General features: G+C 42.8%; 1 protein-coding gene across 2 annotated transcripts in view; it reads right to left on the bottom strand.

The window, feature by feature from the left end:
* Nucleotides 1–15,319, bottom strand: part of PLPPR1 (phospholipid phosphatase related 1) — a 641,269-nt gene extending 625,950 nt beyond the window's left edge. For both annotated transcript variants that reach the window (XM_086962070.1, XM_086962071.1), the window contains exon 1: nucleotides 14,952–15,319. The gene's annotated coding sequence lies outside the window, so the exon portion shown is untranslated. The remainder of the gene's footprint in view (nucleotides 1–14,951) is intronic.
* Between the last annotated feature and the right edge of the window lie 7,919 nt (nucleotides 15,320–23,238).

Here is a 23,238-nt window from a genome sequence, read left to right as displayed (position 1 = left end):
GGAGGAGATATCTTATTCAGCCAGATCTCCGTGAGGAACGCAATGTCAATATCATGAGTGAGGATAGCTTCAGCTAGTTCTGTTGTGTGTAGTGAGGCCGATCTGCAGTTGATTAGTAAGCAATTGGTGAATTGCTCCTGATTGCTGGCAGTTCTATCTTTAGTCTCCCTAGGTATGGCGGTGAGGACCGGGTGTCTCTGTGGTTTGGTGTTGGGAAGGTGTACAGTCACAACACAGAAGAAGCACATTTATAGAAAACAGGACAATTCAAATTTGTCATTCATCCCATAAGGGGACAGTGTCTGCATAAACAAAATCCAGCGTGTCTCACGCTGAGATAGAACTTTGGAAATTTCTCTATCTGAGCGGGTCTCAATCACCTCAAGGACCCCGAATCTTAGTTGTGCAATAGTATGTCTTAAAGCTGACCAATGTTGGGCTAGCGGGGAACTGATGGTCTTTGTCCTTATTCAGTTTTTGTGTTCAGTAATGCAGGTTCAAAGAACCCTTTCAGTCTTCCCAACCTAATACAAGTCACATGGACATTTAATGAAATAAATCACATGGTGGCTTTTGCAGTTAGCATTGAAATTCAAAACAATCTTTTTGCCCGATCGAGGGTGTGACAACATGCTACCCATAATCACACTATTGCAGTGTGAGCAGTTTATACATTTAGACATAACTTTGTATGTGACATGCACTTGATCAGAGGATTTATTTAAAATTTCTTTGAGATTACGAGACCTTTTGTAAGCAAATAAAGGCAAATCTGAAAACAGACCTTTAAAGTCTGGCTCTGTCTGAAGCAGAATCCATCTTTGTAATATGCATGATTTCACTAATTTAGACTGAGCTGAATAAGTGGAGACAAAAACTTCCCTGGTTGCTCCAGCAGCCGTGGGTTTCTTCCTTAGTAAATCATCACGATTGAATACAAGTGACCTTGAAGCTGCCTCATCAACTACCTTTTGTGGATAGCCTCTGTTTAAAAACGTATCTTTGAAGTCAAGAATAGTCTTAATGCATAACTCTGTCTGGGTTTGAGGTAATCCCCCTGATCCTCAAAAACTGAGAAAAAGGGAGGTGGCATTTTAGAGCCCATGGGTGAAAGCTTTTATATAATAGGGCAATTTTGCGAACTGTGGGTTTTTTAAACACAGTCGTCTCAATGGTAGTGCCAGACAAAGTGAGCAAGACATCCAAAAAAGCAATGCACTGTGGCTCAATGTGATGAGTAAATTGAATTTGTGGGTTAATATTAATAAGTTCAAGAACCTGAGTTTCAAGATCATGACGTGATCCATGCCAAATAATCAATATATCATTGATGAAATGATGATAAATGACTAATTTAGATGTCCATTTGGGAACAAATAAAATGTGCTCAGTTTCAAAATTAAGCATAAAAATATTCGCATAGCTGGGGGCTCCTGAAAAGCCCATTGATGTACCATTGGCCTGGAAAAAAAAGATCTTTTCACTGAAAATAACTGTGGAACAAACAAAAATTGAGAATTTCGAAAAGGAACACTTTGTTGGCTCCTATGTTCTCTTATATATCAACAGCAAGAGAGTGAGGATAAACAAGAGGTCACTCCTATATCCCCAATAATAAATGCAAAAAACAACTAAAGAGTGACTTGTCGGTGCTGTGGTCAGAGAAATAAAGCCAGAGACACCAAAGAAACCAACCTCACAACAATAGTGACGAGGCAATATTGGAACAGGAAATGGAGAAAAGAGTGAAACACATACAAAAAATGGGGGAACAATAACTCATATTTGGTTAGGAAGAACCCTCACTCACCCTAGTGGTGACATGCTTCATCATGGGGTTCCCACTGGAGGAACCGAATGTCCCTCCAGTGTGCTTCAACGCCTGATTTGCAGCGGAGCAGGTTATTGTGAAAAAGATTTTGTGTTTTTATAGGTATGTGTTATGTGCAAGTGATAGTGAAGGTTAAAAAATATCAGTTGTACCAAAAACAACTTTATTTGGTGGTCAGCTAATATTATTAAAAACAGTGTGTTGAATATTAGTAGTGGTAATATTCTTGACCACTTATATCCCTTCGAAATTAGTTCGACATGTTTCAGCTGTCTGGAATAATTAATGCAGCTTTCTTCATGACCAAAAAAGTGAATATCCCTGGTGGTCCACGCTCACTAAGGCGTGTCCAACCAGTGGATATATAGTATGTGAAAAATTATTTTGTAAAAAATACTGGAATTTTTCGGTTTCTGCAACCCTAGTATTTCCAGGGACCCAAAATAGCACGATACTATGGTGCTGTCATCATAGGCTTAGCGGGGGAGGCTTTCTTCACGCTACGGCCATTCGCTCGTAACGGCTCACCGCCATGAACCTACTCGATCCACTGCCGCCGCCCGAAAAGTCTTATGTTCTCTTCTCTTATTAATGCCCACTCAATGGCTTCAATGCCTTCAAGATGAGGAATAGAAGTATTAAGGGACACAACGTTGATAGTGCACAGCCAAATTTCTCCTGTCTCAGAAATATTGATGTCACGAAGAATGTTTAACAAGTGGGTAGTGTCTTGTATATAAGATGGACTCTTTTGGACAATAGGTTGTAGAAACACATCAAGGTAATGGCCCAAAGGCTTATGAACGGAACCACAACCAGAGACAATTGGTCTCAACGGAGGGTCCAACAAGTTTTTATGAATCTTAGGAAGCAAGTATTACCCCGGTCTTCGGGGAAAGCAGGTGAATAAGTATGCTTTGGTTTTCAAACTAATCCATTTCATATCAACGGCATGAGAAAGAATAGATTCCAATGCCACTGCGAAATCATTAGTGGGATCCTCAACCAGTCGTATATAAGTAGAAGAGTCTTCTAGCATCTGACTAATCTTGCTCTCATAGTGTATTTTATACATTACCACTAATGCTCCACCCATGTCTGCTTTAGTGAAATGTAAATGTTTTGCTGTAGATAAGAGGTGCGGTTGTATGTCGTTTTGTTCTTTGTTTTAAGGGTCTTAATGCACACAGTAACTTTTGTATATTGATCATTGCAGAATGCCATTGATCTGTTGGTTTGGAGACCTTTGAGAGTTTTATACGTTTGAGGTATCAGTTTTCTTTTCTTTTTAGTTACAGGCACGTGTTCTTTTTGCTTGGCACACCTGTGTACACCAGTTTTAGATGGTCGCTCACAATGCCTCTTTTCACAGTTTTGCTCGCTCACTTGCCTTTTTCTGTTCACTTCGGTGCGTGTTTTGCACTTCAGTGCACCGCACTTTGGTTAAATTTTCACTTTGTGGATCAGGCAGTATTTTTTATCCAACTCATGAGTTCTTTTCCAGTAGCTTCTGAGCAACTATGTCCATTACTATTGATTGTAGATTTTCAATAATATAGTTCACTGATACTTTGCAGATTCCCCTGAAGAAGGGCTATTCCCATAAAGCCCGAAATGCATTGGGATATTTGAAGTTTTGGTTTTACGCTGATTGGAAGCTGTATCATTTGCCTTTGTTTGAACTACTTGACATCTGCTACTATCAAGAATAAACGCACATTTTTGATCAACATTATGCTTCGAAGTTTCAGACTCATTGAAGATTGATTGATTACCGTTGTTTTATGGACTAAATCCATACATTTTTTATTAGTGTGTGATTATGTTGTGCACACTATTGAATGAAATGTATTTAGTGCACTGGTGAATAGCAGATATTCATCTGTGTTATCTCCTTTTCATTTTAAATTAGGTGGCTTGTTGGGCCCCTCATCCGGTGCACAGAACACTATTTGTTAAGTTTGTTTATTGCTGTTACAGAGAGTTAATTGGTATAATCAGATTTATTGAGTGCACTCCAGCTGTATTTCACATTTTTTCTATACAACTTTCTAAAAGTGGCATTTTCAGACTTACAATTTAAAATCTGACTTTACCATGAATCATGTTTTAAATTGTGAGTCCAAAGACACTAAACTCCAAATAGCAATCTTTTCCCAATTGGAAATTACACTTAAAAGTATGTTTTATGGCAATCCCAGTGTCAACCTATGGGAGAGATAGGCCTTGCAGTAGTGAAAAACTAATTTAGCAGTTTTTTACTGTCAGGACATTTAGAACTCACAAGTACCTGTCCTACATTTTAAATACATGGCCTCTTACCCACAGGGCTACTTAGAACCTAATTCAGGGGTGATTTATATGTAATAAAAGGGAAGGTTTGGGCCTGGCAAGTAGGTTATCTTGTTAGGTCGAAATGGCAATTTAAAACGACACACACAAGCTCTGCAGTGGTCGGCCTGAGCCAGGTTTCAAGGGCTAAAGAGTGAGTGACACAATCTGTGCTGCGTGCCCACTAATAGCATTTAATTTGCAGGCCCTGGTTACATATAGTGTACTTTAATAGGGACTTGCAAGTTACTTAACCCCTTCCATGCTCATGACGAGCTCAGCTCGTCATGCAGTACACTGCTCGTGTGCTCATGACGAGCCGAGCTCGTCATGAACAATGGGATTTACAGATCCCTCAGTACAGGAGGGAAAAAGTCAAAGCACCCAAGGTGTTAAATATGCCAATTATGGATAAGCCAATGTTACCTTATTTTAAGTACTGAGCATAAGCACTTTAGCACTGGCTAGTAGAGGTAAATTGCCTGGAGTCCTAAAGCCAGCAAAAAGGAATTCAGCAAAACCGGGAGGAGGAAGGCAAAAAGTTTTGGGGATGACCATGGAGAAAGGGCCATTTCCAACATGTTCCTTGATGATATGTATGTTTTCAAGGTATATAGATTTGGAGTGAAGAATAGTAAATGTATCCTTACCCTTATGCACATACCTTCTCAATATTTTGGTCTCCGATATTTTGGCTAAGATATTTTGGCAGAACGATGTTTCTGTGGTCAAGATTTCGACATGCACCCAAATATATATGAATCATATACATGTCTATTGTCCACTTGCTCATTATGAGGATTGCAACACAATTCTGACATTTTACTGGCCACCACAAACGTAAAATCTGCTTGTGGAAATCAGTGACTTCTGTTCTGAGATCTAAAGGGTTTACGAAGTCTAAGAAGAGCTGTGTGAATTTGGCCTTTGGGTCTCTTCAGGAAAATGTTCACTGGAATATGATCGCAGTGTTTTACGCAGATTAAATATGAATTTAGAGAGGACCACATGTAACAATCCCTATTCACATGGGTGGATGGTAGAAAAGTACAGGAGGCTATGCTTTTGAATGCTGGGTGTTCTCACACAGTGGTTGGGTTTGCTTTTTGTCCATCTATTAGGTCAGGGTCTTAGACCCTCTGCTGTCCTTGAGTAGGCAGGTCCTTCCTGGGTCCCACACACAAAAGAAAGTATCAAGGAACCATTCAGGTGCTTCTACACAACCCCAGAAATAGAAAGACTGGCAAATATCTGGTTGCCTTTTTTGAAACTTTGCCGCACTGTTGGCCTGATGTGTCATTTGGTTTTCAAATGTGTCTCTAACATTGACATGGGTGTAGTTTATTTGCAATGACTACACACATTTTCAAATGAGCTCTACCTGTATAGAGCTTACCGTGGCAGTGTGAGTTGCAGTGATAAAAGAGTGATGGAAGTCAGCACCAAACTATCAATGATTGAGCAATGGTGGTACTGACCTGCCAACTTCAGAAAGATTTCTACTGTGTCACGAGGGGTTCGAGCCTGCCAGAGGACAGTGCTTTGTGAGAAGCACAGCCTCAGACACTACTTCTCATCTCCTCCTCCAACACCAAAATGAAAAAACAATGCTTCTGAGTTTGCCACCAATTCCCTGAAGAGGTTTTTCACCTTGAACGAAATTGGCTCTGCAGAGCTTCCGGACAGGATCTGAAAACCCACATTATATAGAGGTTTCACACTCTCTGTGTTTTTCACTGTTACATCATCTCCTTACTGGGGGTCCAATATTTGATTTAATTGCTTTGGGACCTGATACCGGACTTGCCTTGCTGTGCCTTCCAGGACCAGACTGCACCCTGCACCGCGAGTCCTCCCACCGCAGCTTTTTTCAACCTAGCGGCCGCCGAGCGGAGGACTCGTTATACCGCCATCATTTGCAGCGGCGCACCCTGACGCCGTCACCAGAGCACCCGGAGGCGCATTAAAAGTCCTTGCACACCCGCGTCACGGGAGCTCGGGGGAGCGCCCGGGGCAAAGCCCGGGCAAAGGGCGGGCCCTCTTAGGCCCTCAGAGGCCTGAAGAGACTGGACTGGGCCACAGACTTTGATTCTGCTGGGAAGGATCATATGCATTGAAGTGAGACTCCATCCCACATATGGTGTGTGTGCAAAGTGTTTTTGCATGTTTTGGGACTGTATTGCTATATTGGTAGATAGACTGATTGTAGTCGTAAGGCATTTAGATGTCTCGGGTTAAAAATGATAAAACTGTTTCCGGTTTAGGTACTATGGATAATTACCTAATTAAAAAGGTAAATCAGATCAATCATGATAGAAGGGCATCGCTAGGCCGAGGGAGTCCCAACATGTTACAGGAAGATACGCCCCTCTTAGTGGTGGATACAGTTGCGCCAAATAATCTCGATATTGGTGTAAGGAAGGTTATGACGATTGTAGCACAGGTGCATGCTGAGAGGCATGAATATCTGCCTGAGACTGTTATTGAAGAATTAGAGCATACACCGTTAGCCCCAAAACCGGTGAGAAAATACAGAAAAGCACATGTGAGACGTGAGGGGAAGTATTGCAAGAAAAGAGTAGATGCAGTCGAATCAAATAGGGGACCTGCTCTGAATTTAATGACTGGAAAACTATCTTCCTTGGGGCAAATGGGGATTGTGCTATCGCCAAACTCTGCAAACCATATAGTAGAACATATTGGGTTGGTGAATACTGGAGATACGGAGGATAAAGGAGAAATGTTTGTTAATCCTAATACTGATGTTCCTCTGTTGAGCTCGCCTACCATTCCCGACTTGTCCATGCTGGTTTATATAATAGCACTGATGACGAAGGACTATCAAACTCCCCTAGATTCTCTACTCCATCCCCATCCCCTTCCAATATCAGCCACATCACACCACTCAAGGTCAAAACTAAAAAAAGAGGGGGTGGTCCTTTAAAGACTAGGGAAGCCAAAATACAAAACAAGGGCTCGACTTCAACATTGTTGAATGTAGTCGACTCGTTGACTCCAATCACGATTCCCTTAATGACAACAAATCGCCATTCTGGTGAGGATGGCTTGCTGGAAAAAATCGAAATTCTGATAAAATCATCTATGCACCCTCTTCTAGAAAGGACTAGGATGATTAATACGCACCTAGACTTAAATGTCAAAAAAGTAGAATGAAATACAATTTTATTATCAGACTTGACGAAAGGGCTGAATAATACAAACCCTATAGTAAAACCCGGAAAAACGATGCCAGAAACAAAACAAGTCCCAGTACATTCTACCCTTTCTACAAAAACTTTCCTTGGCGGGAAAAAAGCATCCTGTGACCCCCCCAAAAAGGTGCAGACACCCCTTTTGCCAAAGAAGAAGTCTGTAGTTATAGCTCAACTCCAACTAAAGTGAGTGATCAAACGCCGGCTGGGGGGAATAATTTGATTTCAAAAGAAAAGGTAGAACTCCCGCAAAGTAAGGTTATTAAGGATAATGGGGATAGGAATTCGCATAATACAGACTGGCAATCATGCAGAATAGTAGATTTACCGTCAGAGGCTGCCCCTTATGTGATTGTCATGGGGGGTGTCCCTGAGCTCCCTTTAGTCACTAAGGAAGACCACCAAGCCTTAAGAAATAAAGTTACCTATTGGTTACGTAACAATAGACCCTTGCCTGCCCACATTAATGGGGAAATTTTAAATGTTCAACGTGGGTAGGCTCACGACCTAAAGTCAGGAAAGGGGATGTAATCATCATAAACTTTAAAGATCATAGAGCTGTCAGGCATATCGGGGATTGGTATGATACAAGAAGTAGCGACTCTATTTCTACACATTATCTCAGCTACTTCTACCCATATGCTTCAGCCCAATATCCTAAAAACCATGAAGTAGAAAGGCAGTTTACAAATAGGTTCTGCTCTGATCAATTTGGACATACTCAGACTCTTTTCTTCCAACCAGAGAGATTACCCAATTTCTATCCTAGGCAGCATTATCCACCAACCACAGGCCTTAATTTTAGAAATAATCATTTGTGGGATAACAGAGGTACAGCTCCACGTGCTTATAACATTCCTGTCCACAATCGGTTTGACGCATTCTCGGGCCTTGATTTTGTGGATTGACAAAAACAGGATACTTCTCTTATCAAAACACCAGGACTAGGGGAGAATAGTGATGAAATCAAGGAGAATAGAAGAGATCAGTGGTCACGGGAGGGTGACGAGAACATTATTCAAGCTGCAACTGTGCCCACTGTGACTTATGGTCATAATGAAGAGGAAGGTTGTAAGATATCTAGTAACCATGATTTAAAAGAAGGGGGAAAATGCAGAACAGCATGCCCCTCGACAGGCGGGAAGGATCTGGGTAATGATTCTTTGTGTGATCATTTAGTAAATGATAATAGAAAATCCTGTACACTTTTATTTTGGAACGTGGCAGGACTGAGGCAGAAAATCAGTAATCCATCCTGGGAAAGTGTTATTAATGGATCAGATATTCTGGCTTTGCAAGAAACCTGGTCCACTGATCCAGTGTTTTTAAGTGGGTATAGAAGTTTCTTCACTCTGGCTGTGGGGGGTCAATACAGGAGAGCAAGGGGAGGTTTAATTACGTTCCTCTCAAATCGGCTCAAGTACGAGCAGGTACAATTTATGTCAAAATCTAGTTACTATCAAGTAATTATGTTAAACAATAAGGGAATCAATTTTGTTCTCATAAATTTTTATAATAATATCCCTAAAAATGAAATCCTTAGCACCTTAAAAATGCTGAGGAAGGATATACAACATGAAATTGATAAAAAGGACAGGGAGGTAACAATTTTATGGGGGGGGATTTTAATTGTCCACTCTGTAAAAAGGGCAAACAAGGCATCTGCGGCCTAATGTTAGAGCAAGACATGAATTTGACGCACTTCGATCATTCTCTGATGGGGATACATTAAATGAAATATTGTTTATGTATAATTTGGGATATGCCAATGAAATTGCCCAAAAACCAACCCCTTTTGCCCGCACATTTATAGGTAGAGGGGTATTTACCACAATTGTTTTTATTATTTCCTCAAATAGCTATAGCCACAAGATTAAGGGGTTAAAGATTATGGAGGTACCATTAAGGGACCATCTGCCTTAAATAATGGAGGTTGACAACCCATTTCTTGAGCCGCATGATGATATGCACCCCTTATGTACAGTCTCTGATGTGGTAATTGGGAGACAGAATGGGTATTCTCTAAAATGGGGAAAGGTGGTCCCAGAAATGTTCCTAGGAAAATTGTTGAACGTCTGTTCGGATAGCTTTGCAATTTGCCTGAAAGAGCAGTCTAATAGCGAACAGATTATAGAGCATTTGAACATTATAGCTTCCACAATCTGTAACAGCTTGTGGGTGGAGGCAAAAAACAGGGTGAAGGGTAATAAAAGTTGGTTTGACAAAGCATGTACAAGGGCACTAACTGATTTGAAACACGCTATTCATAGGACACCCCGAGATCCCCTACAAATAAGAGCCTTTAGGAAAATATATAATGAGGTCTTAAAGAATAGGAAAGATGTAATAAAAAAGGAGGCCCTAGAAGCTTTATGTGCAGCGTCACAGTCCAAGGATGTATCTGCTTTTTGGAGGGCCGTAAATGCCCCCCTTCTCTATGACAACTGCAAGGCACGAATAGAGATTGCTATCGCTGAGGAGGGTTGGGTGGAACATTTTTCTAACCTTTATAGGTGCCAAGATGATAGTCCTACAATAGGTCCTATTACAATGGGTAATATAGGGGCAGGGGATGAGAAATTGGTGATAACTCTGGAGAAAGTCATGTCGGGTTTGAAAGCAACTAAAGGAGGCAAGGCCGCAGGTCCTGATGGGATCCCAGCAGATCTATATAAAGCCAATAGCGAGATCTGGGGCCCCATGCTATTACAACTTTTTAATGCAGCACTGGCAAGCGGGTTGAACCCATCTTGGTTTACCTCGGTCATTGTACCGATATACAAGAAGGGAGACAGGCAAAACTGTGCATGCTATAGACCAATCTCCCTCTTGGACTCTTCTATAAAAATCCTTGGCAGAGTTATCTTGGCAAGACTCCAAAGTTGGGCCGAAGAGAAGGAGATAATGAGTGACCTACAGTTTGGATTTCAGCAGGGCATAGGAACAATCAAACAATGTTTAAATTTAATGATTGTTCAACAAAAATATACCAGGGTAAAAGGAGAACGCCTGTACCTTACGATTGTTGACCTTACGTCGGCGTTCGACTGCGTGTCACATGCAAAATTGTGGCAAATTTTAAAAGGGTTGGGCGTGGAACTTCCAATCATTTGCTTCTTAAGAGAATTATTTGCGGGAGCTACGGCATCGGTTCGTTATGGAAAGAGGGGCGAATGTACCAGAAAATTTGGTGTTGGACGAGGAGTACGCCAGGGGTGTGTCCTGGGTCCTTTTTTATCTCTGGTTTACATTAATGGACTTGAGCGGCATCTGCTACAAATGTGCATGGATATGCCTAGGGTTGGTAAGAGATCAATCCCTGCACTCTTGTATGCAGATGATGCAGTCCTGATGGCACGGCCCCTGGCCGTTCAAAATTTGATAACATCTTTCGAGAAGTTCATGATGAGTCTAGATTTTAAAATTAATTGCAGTAAAACCTTCTCCTTGAACTGTGGTAAAAGAACCGGAAAGCAGATGAGAGGAATGTTCATAAATAACAATAATGGCCTTAAAGAATTTTATAAAAAAGCTGGGTAAAAAGCCGATAAGAGAAATCCTAACTATATATAATGCCACGTGTAGATCGGTAGCTTTGTATGGCTCGGGTTTATGGGGATATTCGAACATAAATTCAATTCAAATAGCCGAAAATAAGTTTATGAGGGATGTGTTAGCAGTACCACAAAGTGTAGTGACTTATATCTGCCACACTGAACTAGGACAACGTCATATATCAGATATAATTAGAACACAACCCATCCTTTTGTTGCACATGGTGTGGACAACGAATGAGTGTGTTGTGAATCGGGCTATGTTGCAGGATGTGTTAAAATTGGAAAATGTGGGTAGGTTTGAGTGGCTAGATTACATCAAACGTTTTCTTATTGAAATTGGTTGCCAACAATATTATGATGATCCGCTCACTATGGTTAATACATCTAGGAAATTGTTGAGTAAGCTGTGTATGGAATACCTGGAGGAGATGAGAAGGCGAGATGAAATGAAGAAAAAAAGACAGTTACCTTGCATCTCCTGTTAATAACTGGTGACAAGATACAGCCGTATTTAACCCTACCAATGTCCAACTATGACCGATTTCTCTTGACCCGTTTTAGACTAAATATTGTTTTTAGACTCTTGTCCTTCCCAGAAATGAATTCATGGTTTCAAAATTTGCCTATGTGTCCATGTGATGAATCTTCGTCCCAATCTGATATCCATATTTTATTTTTCTGTAAATTTTACATTTTACCACGTAGAAAATTCCTTATCCCAATTCTCAAAGAAATTAATTTAAATAGAAGTCGCTCAGCATTTTTAGAACTTTAGAGAATGGACACTGTTTTAACTGTTGCAGTAGTTTTAGGCTTTTTTAAACTTGCTTTTAAATTGCGGAAAACAATTGGTTTTAATGAAATATAATAGATTTGTTCCTTTTTAAATTTCCCCTGTGTAAACTGTAAATCATGTTGTGAACTTTTATGGTTATTGTCTTTTAACCGAATACAGTACTTTTTTGACTTGACTTGACTTGTGACACCCAGTTGAACTGCGCGAGTTGGAAAGTCTGGTGGAAGCCTACCACTAGCTGTAGTTTTCTGCTAATGCCACTTGTGCAGTACCAGCCTCTGTGTTAAGTGGGCCTATTCTAAACATGCTTCTGTGAGCTTTATGACTCACTGTATTCAACTTTTAAGGTTTTTCTGGCCCTTGCATAATGAGCCAACTGCTAAACCTCTTGACATAATATTAGTGCATAAAATGACACATTACTCAAGTTATACAATTCTTTCACTGCTTCTGTTTTTTACACAACCTCTCTTACTTCAATCACTCTACCTTCCTGTCTCATTAGCTCACTCTTGCAAGTTCTTTTTCATCCCTGTTTTCCCTTTGTCGCTGTTTTCCTATCTTTCTCTTCCTCCTTCTTTCTCTGTTTTCTGCCTTGATATCTTTTGCACAGAGTCAAAGTTGGGAAACGGCCTTAATAACACAGGCAGAGCCATCCATGCCATTTACCCTCATGCTCAACCACACATGCCTTAACCATGCATATGTCTTAACCACGCACATGTGTGGTTAAGGCAGTGCGCGGTCTACATGCTGGGATGGGCGGGCCCAGGAACAGGAAGGATCGGGAGAGGATGCGGTGAGGTAAGAAGTGCTGGGGCCTGGTTTGGGGGGTCGGCTGTAGTTTTTAACGGTTGGGGTCATTTTTAGGGCTCAGGTCGTTTTTAGGATTCGGGGTTTAAGGTAGTATTTAGGGCTCCGGGTCGGGCAGTGTCTAGGTTCGGGTCATTTTTAGGTCTCGGGGGGATTGGGGTAGTGTTTAGGGCTCGGGTCAGAGTAGTATTTAGGGAGCAGGGTGTGCATTAGAGAAGTGTTTAGGGCTCGGGTCAGGTTAATGTTTAGGGCTCGGGTCAGGTAGTGTTTAGATCTCAGCAGGGGTCAGGGTAGTGTTTAGGGCTCGGGCAGAGTCGTTTTTAGCACTCAGGGGGTCAGGTAATTTTAGGGCTAAGGGCAGGGGGGTTCGGGTGGGATCTTTACCACACATCCCTTTACCAGTCATGCCTTTACCACAAAATTGTGTGGTAAAGGCATGCGTGGTTTAGACGCATTTGTTGTTGGGCCCGTGTGTAGAGGCACGCATGGTTTGGCCATGCGTGCCTCTGTCATACAACCATCAAAGTCTGGTGAGGAAAAATAGGTCCTGCACCTAAATGACCACTGGTTCCTTCCACCTGCAAGTATCAAAACTGCTTCTACAATAAAACCAGATGAAACAAAATCTGCACATTGTATTCAACGTCCCCTAGGATGGGAACTGCTAGAAGGCTGAGAGCAGTCTTCCCTTCCCTGCCCTTACCCTGGACTGATGCTTCTTCAGTGTAGCAACTAATCACCTTGAACGCACCTGTGAAAATATTATCTTCACCCAGCATAAAAATTCATAGCCCACATCCTGGTGAAACCTGCAAGCAAGCAGATATGCTGCACAAAGGGCAGCGCGCCATGAAAATCAGCCCCTAGCAGTCCATTAAATAGCATACGCTTGCACCCACCGACCCTCTACGTTCTGTGGGACTGTTCTGATTCGAAGCACGCCTTATCATCTTTTTAGGTTCTCCCGAAAAAGGCTGCAGTCCTCCAGTTCAAGTTAACACAATGCATGCAGACAGGGAGTAAGCACATCTCCCCAATATCACCAATCCACCCTACCTCACATGAGACCTAATGTGCCAAATCTTAAAAACGTTTGTATAGGTGTAAACGTCAGTTAATTACAAATCCTAAAAAGATTCATTTCCAATTGCAATGTTTACGTTGCGGGCAAGGCGGATATTAATAGCTACGCTAATTAAGGAACTACAAAGGCTCTGGGTGAAAACCTTAATATAACTGCGTTACGTAATTTCACGTATCGTGATCTTTGTTTCTCTGCAGACGCCAGCGGTGTGATATTCGCTCACTCTGACATATTTTCTTTCACACAGACTAACTTACAATAAAAGAAGCTCGTGCAAAGCATGCATGAAACTAAGCGTGGTTTATAATTACGCCTCAGTAAATCAACGACGAGTATTTACAATACAAAATGCTCGCTTTTAGAATGTCATTCGACACATTTTTCCTAGCCACAATATCCCATTAAATCAACAAAGGGCAGAGAAGCTATAACCCCGACATCCTCATCCTGGTGCACGGAACATGCTTTCATATTCGTGTTTAGCCATCAGCCTTTTCAAAATAAGAAAGAACCACTCGAAAAACGGCACTTGCCTTCACTACAAAAATAGCAGCAGGCTAAAAAGACCTCTCCTATCATCTTCCGCCTTTTTTTTCTCAATTATTGCCTTGCCTTCCTAGCATCATTTATTAAAGAATACAGCTGTAATTTCCCCCGGCACCAGCCGCCTTCCTACCCGCGCCTACCCGTGGGAATTTCGGGGCATTTTTTATCTGAAAGAAACACCAGCCCGGTCGTTAATTTCCCGAGCCCTTTCTTCGCCGGGCCCTGTCAGCGGAACAACTCATCATGTGGCCGCTCGTGACCTCAGCATCACCCTTTTAGGTCATAAGTGATCGTGAAATCATGGAGACGGGCACGCAGGGACCACGTTCCTCCATATATAGTAAATCGTGCCCTGGCAGCAAGCAGGTTGTTGTGTTCGATGCATGGGATTTACACCCTCCATTGCGCTCAGTGCCCACTATCCCCGTTGGTCTCTATGGCTAACCTGTCAAGCACTTGCATCCCTCTTTGCAACGGCGTCTGGGCACCACAGGGAGGTGGCATCGCCATGGTGCCATGGCAAACGCTATGCCCGTGCAATAATTCTCTTTCCTCCTCACCGCAGAAGCCACCTTCACTGACAACAAACCACAGGTGACAGACATTTTATACGCATATATTCGAGAATCTTGAAGAAAACATATCAGAGAAACCTGTCATGGACAATGGGAAATGCCCACAATAGGTAAACAAATCCAGGTTCTGTTCCCGCAGCCTGCACGCCGCTTCAGCAGTCACAAACACACACTTGTTCCACGGCAGTGTTTATTGTGTCTCCTACCTCGCTGCGCTGCGACGTCCGCCGTTTAAGTCAGCTAGGAGTAACAATATCCCTTTGGCACCGCAAACGACGCAATCCCAGATCGAGGTAAAGGAACCATCTCTGTGCAGCGGCGTAGGTCTTAAAAACGTTCCTCGCAGGGTTTCGCATGTATGGACCTGATGTGCCGCCAGCTTATCCGCCCTCCTCCCCCTCCGTCATGCCAAGCTGCTGCTCTTTCGCCTTCGTTCTCTTCTGGCGCGTTTCGTGGGCTCGGCTGTTTGTTTTAATGGGAGGAATTAGAGCGAGGGGTTGGGGGGGAAGGGGAGGGAAAGCCGCCGTGTGTCCCCCGCGCGCTCGCTCAGCCGTGCGCGCCGGGTGCCTGGGGGAAAAGTGAAGGAGCGTGCTGTGGGTGTGAGGGAACCTCCCCGTGTCACGGTCCAGTGATCGCCGAGGTGTAGGCTCGCGCCTGTCTGTTGCTGATGATGTTCGCGGGAAACCCATGGCTCCCCCTGCTTTGAAATCAATCATATCCATATATACAGTGTTGTTTTATTTTTTTATTTTTTTGTTTTTTTTAACCAACGAACTATATACAGTGGGTGCGTACCATACATAGATGCAAACACAATACCCAAATAAAGGCAGTCTAAAAAAATTAATACGCGCATGCATGTCAGTATTATTATCCAACTGTTTCTCCAAATATGCTCGATGGATGCAAAACGTTTGCATGCGGTGGTATCGGTTGAAGGCGTTTCCAATGGCTTTGATCAGACAAACAGTGCTGTGATGGCAGTAGAGTTGCATGTGATTGCTCCTGGATGCATGCAGCTTCAGCTGAGTAAATGACTTTACCAGGGAACCTATGATTATAATTGGACATTTGGTGCGGTTCCAGATGTTTGTACTAATGAAAGCAGAAAGGGATGAGTGGAATGCTTGAATTAATCTCAGCCGCTGGGAATTATTCAGGGACACATTCCAGTACATTGTTTCCCCCCCCCCCCCCCCCCTTGCCACCTCAGACAGGTATCATATGCAAATCCACTTTGGTCCTGCTCCAGTGTGAACAGTATAAACTGGATTGCCAGATGACGTCCAGTTTGATCAGAAACACAAGCAGCCCAGGACCGGTTTCAGTCTGATGCGGCCTTTTCGGTAGGGCGTGGCTTCAGTTCTATGGCACAGGGAGCTTGGAACAACATCATACACATCTACCTTGTTATTTCAAAATGTTGAAAAGAGACCTGATCAAAAGTAACTTAAAAAGACATACTTATATCTAAAAATTGAGTGCCAAATTCCATAAACTGTGCCTGCTTCTTTCCAGAACTTCATAAATGTTTTTACAATATTGCTGATTATTCAATATTGTAGACAGAAGGGGTGTGCCTCTTGGAGGTGGTTTATCTCATCCTGGTATTGTAAGCATTGCTAGTAGGCCATTAGGTCTTGCTCAGGAATGTGTGTAGTGTATTTTACAAAACAGTGGAGCGTTGTCCATAGGGCTTGACAGAAGTTTGCTTTTCCGGTGGCAAATGTATACCAGTCAACCTCATGATTTAAAATTGCAGCTTAGGTGAAGTCTTTAAGAGGGTAATTTAATTAAGGTGAACAGAAAATTGTCCACTGGTGCAGAGAGTTGAATTACTTCATGTCCACAAACCCTATGGGATGGTGTCATATAACTGTATGATGTCATGAATGCAAATTTGAGATGCCATCAGGGATGTCATCAATGGTGTCAATTACAAGACATGAGTGATGTAATATATGAGATCTTAAGTGGTGCATGGTAGGAGCACAAGTTAGGCTTAGCCTTAGATAAAAATCACTGTAAATATGCAAGTCATTATTTTAAACATGCATTACACACAGTATTAGATAGACTGCTACAAAATGTTCAAATAGTTTTAAGATAAAACTGTGCTTCTAAAATGTAGATTTTAGAAATGCCAGAGTGTATGTAATGCAATTGGTTTTTGTTTCATAACTGTTCCATCAACACCCCCTCAGGACTACTAAGGGCTGTTTAAATACAATCACGATTAAAAGCACACACTTCACAGCCTAGTTGTTAAATCTTTGCCCTACCACTCCAAAAACCCAAATCTTTGTCATCACAAAGGAGCTCGGAGTGATTCTATTAATTAAAGCCAGAACATGATCCCAAGCACCATTTACACTTGCAGATTAACTAATAGCGCACATTTGAATTTCATTCAGGAAAACAGGCACCCTGGTACGAAGGCTTTTAACAGCACAGGAGATTCAATTAATGAAACTTCAGCTGAAGCATTTTAATGATCAGAATGAACCGTCCCAGGATAGTTATTTTTTTCTAAAACCAAAGCAAACATTTTATATTAAAGGCACAAGGGAGGCTGGGGAATGCACAATCCTCTTCCAGGAATCCATGTCACCCCTGGGGGTCACGCCCCACATTTAGAAGACCTCTGCTATAAGTGGTGTCTGTCAGTGTTTTTTAGTTTTTTAAACGTTAGTCTTAACTTCATTTCAACAACTATCTATAACATCATTTTAACATTTGTTTTTTTCAGTGAATGAATATTTTAAAGAGAATATAGTTAGGTAAAAATATCAGCTGAAATGGAACATTTTAAAATGAAAAAACACTGAAATTTACCATTACTAGTTTACTGAGTTCCTAGAACTTGTGCCCCCACCATGCCCAGTGTTATCATCAGTGATGTTGTTTGAGATGTTATCAGTGATGTCATCAATATTGTCCGTGAACATATCATAACTGATGCAGTCTATGATGTTGTAAGCAGAGCATAGTGGGGGCATAAGCACTGTCTAAAATTTCCTATGAAAATTACATGGGGAAATTGTAATTTAGGACCCTCCCTTGTAGTTCCGTAGTTTGTGGGTGAGGTTCGGAGGTTCCGAACCTGTTCAATAAAGATCGTCGGAGATAGACGATTTTGGTGTCAGCAGACCGCAAATCACGAGTCTAGTGTGTACGAGTGTTTTCGCATTAATTAATTAATGAGAACACTACGTATTCAGGGATTTCGTTTGAACCTTCGGGTTCCATTTTGTGTACGACAGCCATTTTGTGTGGTTGCCCTCACATAGGCTGATGACTACGGCCGAACGAGTCCTTGGGACACGTAAACCTTAGCTGACTTTTGGGTGACCTGGCCAAACTGACTCCCTTGCCCGAGGCTGACCTCGCTGAGCCAGTTCCTTGTCAAGCAGCTGGTCAGATAAAGATCAAAGAGCAGGACACGCCGAAGTTTATGGTACACTGCATCCACCTTTCTATCTTGCTTCCAATCTGTTTCTGCTCCTCCCTTTACGACATAATCACTGATTTGGGTTGAGGGTTTTATGATGGGTTTGTCCGGCCTGATCGACCAAGAATATTGGAATGTGCTTGGTCATTTCTGGTGGGCTAGACAACGGAAAGTGGGATTGTCGTCATACGCTACTTTCAAAATGTCACATTTCTATTGGTCAGTTTGTATGAACCCAATGCTAATTTGGAATGTTGCCTGAGGCTTGATTTTTGGCATAAAAGACCATGCTCCGCTCATTGAATTTGTGCAGTCTCTAGCGAACCACCCGTGTGTGCTTCGTAGACCTCTGTTCCTGGTTGCAGCCAATAAACTTTGGTCTTTGACGTCATCAAGAAGTGTCCTGTGTCTCTGTTTGCCAAGGCAGGGGAACTCGAAGGCATCGGGCGTTTTCCCTGACGCTTCTGGGTTCTAAAACCCAGTCCTTCAGTTGGTGCCCAACGTGGGGCGACTTCAGTGGTACCGGTGTAAGCCCGAAGATCGTGGAGAGCTTCGTGTGAAAATTCTGGAGGAAGGCCAACCACTTCATCGACCCCTGTATGTCGTTGTGGTCCGGAAGTCTTTGCTGCGAGGTTCTCCGCCTTCCGACAGCTACGGAGGACTGCTGCCCTGACTGTCGCCCTGTCTTGGAGCCTTAGACGATTTGAAGAACGAGACGATTGATGGGTCTTCTGGTGACGCCATCGACATTTCAGTTAAGTACGAGTGGAGCGTCTCCTAGTCCTTAGTTTGTTTTGGTATCCCTTTAGTGGATCGCTTTGATTTGGTACCTGCAGGCCCCAAAGCCAAGGGACTCGTGTATTCGCGAGACTATCGTTTTGAGATTTCCCTTGTAGTTAGAAGCTAGACCAGTGAGCAAGATGCCTGGTCTTAGCAGACTTGGAAAATATTTGGTTGTGGTTGTTCTAAGGATTCCTGGTTAGAGGATTCGTGTCCGGTTCCTCCAATTGGAACTCCTACATATGAATTATACATGAAGCATGGTGTGGGCCCTATCAGTTATAATGAAATCTGGGTAAAATATACGAGAAAAGACGGTGTCCTACAGTGGCCCCATTACGGTAGTTTTGAAGCTGAGATTTTAGACAATCTCGAAGTGAAGCTATTCAAGAAGAAAGCCCGGCCAGCAATGTTTGACTCTTTCCGCATATAGCGCAAAGGAGCCAAACAGAAAGAAATTAAATTAGCGATGAAGAATAAACGAGAACGAGGTATGTCAATGGTACAAGCTGCTATTGCGTATAGGGATAATGAAGAAGAGCAAGAGAGCGAACAGATGCTTAGGGTGAAGAAGTTAGCGGTAGATATATGCTACCCAGTTTTGCCGCTTAAAGAGCAGGAAGAAAAGAAAGATCTTGCGAAAGATCCTTTAATGTCGCATCTATTGAGTTCCCCACCCCCTTATGCACAGAATGCTACGGCACCACTGCCACCAGTTGTGGCTGTGCAACCTCCAGTTGTTGTGCCACCTGCGATTCCTCCACAGCCACCTCCTCTTCCGTTGGCTACTATTCCTTTGGCGCAGCCTCCTCAGGGGCCGCCAACTTTGCCTCCCCCTTTGTCTGCTACTCCTATGCCTGTCCCTAATACTCCTTCTGTTCCGACTTTGGATTCTTCTACTATTGTTCCGTCTTCCCTTATTCTTCCATCTTCTCCTTTTACTAGACAGAGAATGACTGCTGCTTTTTCTGGTTTCTCTTCTCCTTTGTTGGGCCAATTGGGCATGTCTCCTGTCAATGAACGTAGACAATCACGTAGTCAATTGCCTGATACAGATGAACGTACAGTTTTGGATCACATGGCACGTAGATGGGTTACGTATACTTCCCAGTATGATCTCGAGGGTATTATGGATGTCTTCCGGCAATGGAAAGCACCAAAGCAACGGTACGTCTTTGAAATGATGTGCGTGTTCCTCCATGAACAATGGGTTGACGAAGTAGGTCAAGCTCCTACTGAGTTGTACCGTATACGTTCCGAGTTTGCGAAAGGGACCATTGTGAGTCTCCTCGACATTGAGAAAGCAGTTGCGACGTTGTTGTCATTCCGTAATAACACTCCTTCTGAGCGATTGTTTGAGCCTAATTCGTCAGTTAGGAGAGCAGTGTTTCAGTATCCGATGCGTGAGGTTCCTCCAGTTTGGAGACCTGGTGATGCGGCTGCTAATCCACCCATTCTGCCTTACTTTCAGCGAGTATGGGTACATGTTCCTTGGAAGCGTGCTGAAGTCCTAGCGGTTAAGTAGTCTTTACCTGATCCGCGCAAAAATCCGGCGGGATATTATAAAGAGCTCACTTAAACTGTGGGTTCGTGCATCATGAATTTAGCAGACATAGACATGTTGTTTGGCAATGTTGTTCCACAGCCCATCTGGAATGTGATTCGGCACACGGATCATGATAATGAATTGGGTGATACATGGGTTAATATTGTTGCTGCGAATGATAGACAAGTTGGAGGTGCTAAGCCTGAAGATCTGATTGCTCAACTCCCTGGTAGGATTATTAACTATATGAAGACTTTAATGCCTGAAGTGCGTGTTAATTGGGACAAGTTGTCTGCTTGTAAGCAGAAGAAAGACGAGACTGTGTCTGACTTTTTCACGCGGTTTGAAGAGACTTTTGTAGATCATAGTGGTCAGGATATGGCTACCGAGGGTGGCCAGAGATTGTTCGTTGACAAATTCATGCATAATCTGCTTCCTGAGTTGTGCACTAAGTTGAAGGATTCCAAGAGTGCTTGGCCCGTTTCCACGTCCGCGCAGATTTTAGCTACGGCCCAGTACTATGAAAATAGGCGCAAAGATGAGTTAGAGAAAGCGGATAAGAAGACTAGGGGAATTAAAGACTAAAGTTCTTCTACAACAAGCTTATCCACCCTGTACTAATAATCAGCGCGATTATCAGCAACCTCAGCAATATTCGAGAAATTCGCAACGGAACGAGTCTTCTCAACAGCGTTTCCCGTATGGGCCTAATCAGTGTGCGTATTGCAAAGAAGAGGGCCATTTCAAGAATAGTTGTCCGGTTTTGTTACAGCGTATGAATGGTACTTCTGGTGTGAGAGGTCGAGGTGCTCAGCAGGCGCCTAGAGGTAGAGGTCGCGGACAGAATGTGCGTTCTTTGCCTCCACAGAACTTAATGAATAGTTTTGATCAGCAGCAAGATTTGTCTGGTAGGACAGCACAGTACTATATGGATGATTACTATGTCGAAGGTGACTAAGCGAATGGTAATGATTGTTAGGACAGCCATGGACAAAGAGAGGGAGTTGTTTCAGTTCCAGTAGATCAGAGTGGACCCTATGTTGAAGTGATTGCATTAGGTGTGTCGGAACCTTTTCTGCTAGATACTGGTGCTACAAAGAATTCTATTATGCACTCTAAAATCCCTGGCGCACCTTTGTCTGGCTTTAACAATGTTTCTGTAGGTTTTTCTGGTGCCCCGGTTACAAATCCGATTTCTGCTCCATTGTCTCTTTCTGTTGGACCTCCTAAGTTCGAAGCACCCTTTCTTTTGACTACAGGTTGTAATAAGAATCTGTTGGGATTGGATTTATTGAAGAGATTGTATGCGACGCTGTATTGTTCTCCGTTAGGAGTACATCTTACCTTGGGTGAGAGAGTGATCTCTCCGATGTACATATCGAAAGATAGTCTTCCACCTGAATTGTCTTCTTTATCAGATTCATTGTGGGCTACTGGTCCGAACGATGTGGGCTTACTGGAAATTCCCCCATATGTTGTGACGCTGAAGGCGAATGCTAAGTTACAGCACATTCCACAGTACCGTATTTCGAGTGTTGGTGAGCGTGCATTTTTAGCGATTATTTATGATTTGATCGAAAAGGGTGTCATTGAGGAAACAAGAGGTAATGTGTGTAATAGTCCCGTTTTGCCTGTTCTGAAGAGAACTGATTCTTCACAGCCTCCTGTATATAGGTTTGTGATCAAGCTTTGCGAAGTGAATAAGATTGTTGTTCCACAATTTCCTGTTGTGCCTGATATCACTACCTTGTTGACTCTGATTCCGGCTACTGCCACGTGGTTTTTCGGTGATAGACTTGAAGAATTCTTTCTTCAGTATCCCGATTGCCATGGAGAGTAGGGACATCTTTGGATTCTCTTTAGGAGGACGAAGTTTCCACTTTAAGCACGCTCCTCAAGGCTTTAGCGAGAGTCCATCGATCTATAGTCAAGCTTTGAAAACACAACTTGATCTGTTGGTTTTACCTGACGGTGCAGCCCTTATTCAATATGTTGATGACTTGCTAGTGGCCGCTGATACTGAAGAGATTTGTAGGGAAGCCACTTTGTCGTTGTTACGCCACTTGTCTGATTTTCATCACAAAGTTTCTCTCTCCAAGTTGCAATATTGTCGACAAGAAGTAACCTACCTAAGTCACCTCTTATCGAAGGAGGGAAGGAAACTGACCCCAGAGAGAATTCAAGCTATTGCGAAACTGAATGTGCCTACGACACAGAGAGAAGTACGTGCGTTTTTGGGTATTATGTCGTACTGTAGACAGTGGATTCCTAATTTTTCTTTGCTAACGAAACCTTTGATAGCTCTTACTGTTAAGGATACTCCAAATCCTATTCCTTGGACTGATAAATGTCAAAAGAGCTTTTCTGAATTACGCAATGCGTTGTGTTCGGCTCCTGTGTTGGGTACTCCCGACTACAGTAAGCCTTTCACATTGTATGTCCACGAGAGAGAGGGATGTGCATTGTCCATGTTGACTCAGCAGTTTGGCGATAAGCAACGCCCATGTGCTTACTTTTCGTCGACTTTAGATCCAGTAGCTAGAGCGTTGCCGAGTTGCTTGAGAGCTACGGCGACAGCGGCTGTTTCAATTCGACGGTCTGCTGGTTTGGTTATGGATAACACGTTAGTGGTAATGGTTCCACATGCAGTAGATACCTTGTTGAATCGTACGAAGACACATCTTTTAACTAGTGCTCGATTGTCGGGTTATGAGTT

This window comes from Lissotriton vulgaris, chromosome 3_1 (genome assembly GCF_964263255.1).
Source record: "Lissotriton vulgaris chromosome 3_1, aLisVul1.2, whole genome shotgun sequence".
NCBI classification, from domain to species: Eukaryota; Metazoa; Chordata; class Amphibia; order Caudata; family Salamandridae; genus Lissotriton; species Lissotriton vulgaris.
Note: the sequence above shows the minus strand (reverse complement) of the source record. Positions and strands in the feature narration are given on the sequence as shown.